We start from the raw sequence: 6,565 nt of genomic DNA, 5'->3' as shown, positions 1-6,565 counted from the left end.
ATTAAAAAGGTGAGTGAGTGGAAATTTCGGCAGCATCTCTGTTAAAAACTAAGGATGTGACAAGGATATATAAATGGATAACATAACTAAACTAATCTAAGGCCTTTAATGCCTTTCAAAAATATATCACGACGGAATGAATCATCGTCGGCTCCTCAAATCATCAACTCTAACGAGGATCGTGGTTCCAGTGTTAACGCATCGGTTTGACGGATACTAAAGGAGTGTTCTCATTACTGTACATCCAAAAACTACGTAGCGGAACTATGGATCATACAAGGAGTCACATGGCTCCATACGAAGGAATTATACAATCCCAAAAAGAAAACTTTACAAGTAATGTAAAAGCTACAAGCATTAGGTAACTTGTACACAATTGCTACGATCGTACTTCACTTTTTCCTCCAATGCAAAGCAAAAGAAGCTCCTATACCTGTTATGTCAAGCTATGATCCTCCTGCTGCTCAACATAATGATCATAGTCAAATGCGTCATAGTAGAAATATCATAGGAAGTCATGAACAAACAACAACAAACACATACACGTCGGTATCGATGAACTTATAACAATTAGAGTCATTGAACAAAACTATAGACAAAGATATAGTATGGCAATAACGAGTCTACTCATCTGTCTAAACACCTCTATTCACTTATGATTTCTCTTTCAAACTAGTAATCCCTCGAAGTATATTCAAAGGTAGTCTCTATTCATGGCATAGTGACACGGCCAAGGGCGTTATCGGTCATCCGGCGCCCATGGCAAAGTATGAGCTCATACCCCCTCCAACTAACCCTCTCGGTTCCTACCTTCGAGAAAAACTAACACACTGGGGTACTAAACCAGTAAAGAGGCCACCCTTATTGGGGTTTGCAAGGCCCACATGGTAACACCTCGGTCAAGGGGCGGTATCGGCCATACGGTGCCCAATGAAAAAAGTATGCTCATACCCCCCTGACGGTGATCCCGTCGGATCTCACCTAGGGGACTACTAAATCAACCGAACATAATCCAGTTGAGTCATGCCAACTAATCATAATTAAGGCTCAATAAGTAGGAAATCACTTCGATACCACACACAACCATGGTGCGTTCTCTACTATTTAGAAATTTGTTCTCATAGTCTCCTAATGCTTTTATTCTACTTTTCTATCTCACTATTATGACTATTCGCTAGCATAGTTTACTTTTTGGCGCTCTATAATTCTAATACGATGCATAATCATGAAATATTGATAATACTTTGAAACGATGAATATGATAATTAATTACTGTGTTTACGTACCTGCAAGCGTCACTGCACGCTCAAAAGTTACAAAAATCACCCAACTAAGTTCTACTTTCCTCTTATAAACTGGGGACCTATACAAGTTAGGAATAGAACTAATAAGTTCCCTTAACTACTTTGTCATACTAGCTAAAAGCCAAAGTAACCACTATCATCCATTCACGACAAGTAACTTTAACAACCATCGACGATGAGGTGACATTATGCTCTTGGCTTATTAACATTATGCATTATGACTTTCATAACAACCTAATAAGGGTACTTGTAATTCACAACAATCAAACCACAACAATTAGCAACTATTATTCTCAATTTAACAACCAAAATCACTTTCATAATCAGCTATAATCACCACCATTACTAATTATCACAACAACAATCAATCGACTAAGTTTCAAAACAACTTTTAAGGTTATTTAATCAATCATCACAGCACCCAAAATATAGCATAAAACACACATCATTAGTGATTTCATTTCTAAATTCAAACCCTAGTCATTTCGTGTTCAAAGATAACATATTTAATTACTACCCATACCAAGATTCAAAGAAACTAATACAAAATCAACACATCACCCATAATTTCAAATTACACTTCAAACCCTAAGTCATAAACATGTTCAAAATTCATCAATCAAATTCTTACCCACAAAAAGATTTAATGAAATTAACTCAACTAACATCAAACTCAATACACTTAATAAAACTCCAATTAAAAGCTAGAAAATAAATTAGAGAAAGGAGGAGATGGCTCACAAAGGGGAACTAGAAATGGGTGAGGGTATAGGTTGTTGTTGTGGTGGTGTGGAGCACAACGGTGGTGGAGGAAGCTGCGTGGGGCTGCGGCACAGCAGCTTGCTGCTGTTTGGGGCACACAAAGCAGCAGTTGCTGCTGCTAGGTGGTGGAGCAAGGCTGGTTGCTACCGCCTGTTACCTGTGAAGGACGAAGAGGAGTCGGTTGCTGCTTGTGGAGGAGGAGAAGAGGCGCAGCTGTGCTGGTGGCTGCTTGTGGGGTGGCTGCCGGCTGCTCTTATTCACAGTGAGGGAGGAGGGAGTGAGAGAAAGAGAGAAGAGAAAGGAGAAAAGGAGAATGACGGTTGGTTTGGACATGTAGGGTTTTAAAGCCTCTTACTCATAATAATAATTATTATTTATTTATTTATTTCTTATCTAGATTAATTTTTGTGTGAGACCCAACTAAGAGACTCATCTTCGTGTGCTCCCACATTTTAATAAAATAATCATTTTGATTTGAACCTCTTTATTTTAGAAATCGTAACTATATTTTTTTAATATAAGTATGTTAATGTTTAAATTCATATATGAAAAAATTTTTTTAAACTAATTCAAAAATAATTAAATATAATTAAAATCTTTAAAAACTATTAAAATATTAAATAATTACGGCATTAAAATCTCGGGGTGCTAAATAGATGGTTACACAGATGTTGATATGTCAGGTGATATTGATTCTAGTAAGTCTACTTCTGGTTACTTGATGATGTTTACAGGAGGAGCTGTTTCGTGGCAATCTAAATTGCAAAAATGTGTTGCTCTATTGACTACTGAGTCAGAGTATGTGACAACTGTTGAAACTGGTAAAGAGTTATGTGGATGAGGGACTTCCTTGAAGAGTTGGGCTTGGAGCAAGACAATTATTTGTTACATTGTGATTTTCAGAGTGTCATTCACCTAGCTAAGAATGTTTTCTATCATGGTCGAACGAAACATATATGAAGGAGGTATCATTGGATTCGAGATCAGGTAGAAGAAAAAACTTTTGAGCTTGTGAAGATCAGTACTCATGAAAATGGATCAGATATGTTCACTAAGATCCTACCTAGGGAAAAATTAGAGGTGTGCTGTTTGAAAACGGGGCTTGTCATACTCCAAATTGAAGTGAGGGGGAGATTTGTTGGGTTATTCCTTCCTACTTGGAAGAAGAGCCCATTTAGTATTTAATATAAAACATTAATACATTATGGACTAATATATTAATAAAAACAAAAAAAATAAAAAAAGAAGGAAACTATAAATAGCAAAACAAAAGGTAGCAGCATTTGGGTGAGAAAATATACACGCACAAATAAAACAGAAAAGTAGGCGGCATAGAAGAAAAGGCTAAACGTGAAGTTGCCTCGATTCGATCGAAGGTCATTCGTATTTCATTTTGCGTCAAATTTTGACACGATGTTCCTGTCTACCCAACCTACATATTCAACAGTTGGATTGTTGTTTTGTGCATTATAAGTGGGTAATTTGTACTTTGTCCTAATTTACCCTAATTATTATTTTACCACTTTTGAGTGATGTTTTAGGATTATTTGGTGTTTGTATTGCCTCTAATATTGTCTAGAAAGAATTTTAGTTGTACCTATTAATTTTATTGGTGATTAATGAGTACCTTGAAATATTGATTTTCACCTTTTAGTTGATGCATCAAAAAAGGTGATATGTAACGAAGTAGTAGTGTATAGTTTAATTTCCTTGTGATTTTATATGTAATCTCGTTTATAATTAACATGCACTAAGTGGGTACCTTATTTTTACTAAAACCTTTTTACTAAATCGGATTTATTTCTAGAAATTTATATGTACTAAACTAAAAATACGTCTACTCAACTTTAGTTATTTTCACTTATATGTTTTTTTTACATTAATGAATTTTGCTAAATTAAATTTATTCATTAAAAAGGAACATTTTCACTAAATTAAACTAAACTTCACTGAAAAGTTTTAGATGTTTGCCCCCATAACTTCTCATATGTACCATTCTCAATCTCTCACACTAAAAAGTGTAATGGGCAGATATTACAAAAACAATGATTTAATTATCCCCATTTTCATTTTTTTGGTAAATATTATACATTACTCCTAAAAATTTCACAAAAAAACAAAATGGTCTTGTACATCAACAGAACATTCATATAATCTAACGTACAATGCACAATTTTGTAAATAAAATCAAAAGAATATTATATCACTAGAAAATTATCTAAGGTTTTTAATACATTTTTCCCAAAAAATGAGTATTATTAGTGATAAGAAAAACTCATTAAATGTGAAAATCTATTAAATTTTATAAAATATGGAAGTATAAAATTTTTAATGGAGGTAGAAATAGTGGAGATAGAGAAAAATAAAAATCTAATTTTTTATTTGTTAAAAAGTAACATGATAATAAATATAATCCTAAAGTTTGTATATAACAAAGTAGATAGTGATATATAGATATATATCACTTAACACAAAACTAAAACGTGATGCACAATTAATATGCCAATCACATAGATCACCAATTTCATTTAACTACTAGTAGTTAATATACTTGATATGTTGATCACAATCACTCTTTGAATGAATCAAAGTGAATTTTAGTTTTAAAACACCTTTGTACCTTTTCATGCTCCAATAGTTACATATTATAATATATATTTAATTGATATGTTTAATTTAGTTATTAGATATATTTATTAATTTAGTGATAGATGCAGATCATTCACTGCTAATGGGTCTTACAATTAATATCAGAGTTGAAGTTTTGACTGAAGCAAGTTATATGGTGAAATGACAGTACAAGGAGAGAGATTATATCATTGGATGAGAGGACATGAGTGATGTGATACGTGGTTTAAAGAAGAGATTGTTGAGTGTACATCCCAAATCCAATACTGAAATAATATGAAAGAGTTGATAAGCTTATAAATGATCAAATTCAAATTAGTATGAGGTCTTTTAAGAAAATAACTATAAATAAATAATACAAACTAATTTCATACTAGTACAGAGCATTAGATTGTAAGGAGCTATAGTATAAAAAAATTGAGATTCTCAAAGGAAAGTTGAGGTTAGGTCTTAATGCTCATAATTCACAAAAAGTAATAATTATGCTCCAAAAGGTTTGTTCCAAGAACTTTCTTGTAGGACTTGTCTTTAAATGCAACTATATCAAAGTTCCACTATCTACAAATTGATCACCAAAAGGTCCAAAACCATTCAAGTTCCGTACACACACGTGTTTACTTGTCCTGCTACTGTACAACGTCGTAGATCTTTATTTCACTTCAGTTTAATTTAATTTAACAATATAAAATAGGATAATGATATTTATAATTCTAAAGTTTATAGATAAAAATTAATAAACTCAATTTGTTATTAATTATTATAAATTTTTAAGAGAATCTAATATCAAAAATAATAACAATTAATATTTTATTTAATTCTTTTAACTTTCCAAAAAAAATAAAAAAAGTAATATAACAAAATATAATAAAGCATTTTACATTACCAAAGCAAGTATAACATTAAATTACAATAAAATCTAACTAGATTATCTTGCTTATATACAATCCTTAGGACTGTATATAACATTTTTCTATAAAATATGTTTATATTCACCTCAAAACATATATAAATGTCACTATATCATGGAAAAATTTTCCTAAACTTTGTGTTGATATTATCATTATTAACCTTTATAATAAAAATTTAATAAATTTATTTTATAAGAAAAATCTAGAAATAATATTACATTTTGTACATTTTTTTAAAATAAAATTTTATAAATTTTAACAGTATATAATAGGCTAACATCATCATCATTCTACCCAGTGTATCCCGCTCATAGAATCAACTATAGATAGGGTCTGGGGAGGAAAGGACGACGGCAACTCATACACATAAAGGAGAGCACGGCTAAAGGAGTCCCCCCTGACTCATGAACGGAAAAAATAAAATAAATGCCTATAACTAAAATAAATAAGTAGAACCAACTACAAAAAAAAAAAAGAAAACAAAAACTAATGATAAAAGAAACAAGAGAAGCAAGAGGGCAAGAACACCAAAAGGTAATCTAAGAGGACATCAGTAGTCTAAAACATGGATATGGCGCCTCCAACTACCCCTATTCCTAGTCAGGCCCTCAGAGAGGTTTAACTCATGTAAGTCAACTCTTATTTGCTCATTCCAAGTTCGTTCTCCTGGGTCTTCCTCGACTCCTCTTACCCTCTACTATAATGCTTTATACCCTGCACATGTCCAAAGTCTTTCTTTGCACATGTCCAAACCACCTCAATCTATTTTCGCAGATTTTTTCAGGAATAAGGGCTACCCCTAGTTTGTCCCTAAACTCTTGGTTCCTAATTCGATCCATCAATGTGTGCCCACACATCCACCTCAGCATACGCATTTCTGTAACTTTCATCTTATGTTCAAAAATCTTTTTTAAAAGCCAACATTCGGTCCCATGGTAGAGCAGGTCTGATTGCCGCCCGATA

Source organism: Amaranthus tricolor, chromosome 13, assembly GCF_026212465.1.
Source record: "Amaranthus tricolor cultivar Red isolate AtriRed21 chromosome 13, ASM2621246v1, whole genome shotgun sequence".
Lineage (NCBI taxonomy): Eukaryota > Viridiplantae > Streptophyta > Magnoliopsida > Caryophyllales > Amaranthaceae > Amaranthus > Amaranthus tricolor.
Note: the sequence above shows the minus strand (reverse complement) of the source record.